Genomic DNA, 629 nt, shown 5'->3' with positions numbered 1-629 from the left:
AATCGTGATGTTAGTAAGTTTGGGGACGCTACTAAAATCAATCAATCAATCAAATCAGCCATCCTAAGTCCACTGCTGAGCAAAGGCTTCCTTCATATCATTCCATGAATCACACGACCGCGCCATCCTCTGCCACGTCACTCCCGCAAACTTCTCGATCTCGTCTCTCCACCTTCTGTCTGGTCTCCCTCTTCCACGCTTCCTATCTCGCTGCGTTCACTCAGTAACACACTTCTTTCATCGCTCATTAGTCGTTCGCACTAACTTACTCTGCCCAATTCCACTTTCTCTCTTTTACCGCCTCTACAATATCGGGAGAGAGAGAGCGAAGATTTTTTTGAGACGTCCATTTTGCAAGATTGCAACCTGCAACTACAAGTCAATGGTCCAGGGAAAAATGAAAAATAAGATATTCAACAGAGGTCAAAACCCAAAGCAGAGAGTAATCCATTTATGAAGGAGTAATGAAACATCATTTCACATGTGTTTGTCGTATAATATACCTTTGATAATCATGGATTTATGAATATGGACATCAAAAAAACTGATTAATGGTACAATCTATTTGTTATTACAATCAAATATTTGTAATCAGGCAAAGCGGTAATATCTGGTTTTTCTAAAACCTT

This window comes from Oratosquilla oratoria, chromosome 8, assembly GCF_046742065.1.
Source record: "Oratosquilla oratoria isolate Oo_2021 chromosome 8, ASM4674206v1, whole genome shotgun sequence".
NCBI lineage: Eukaryota > Metazoa > Arthropoda > Malacostraca > Stomatopoda > Squillidae > Oratosquilla > Oratosquilla oratoria.
Note: the sequence above shows the minus strand (reverse complement) of the source record.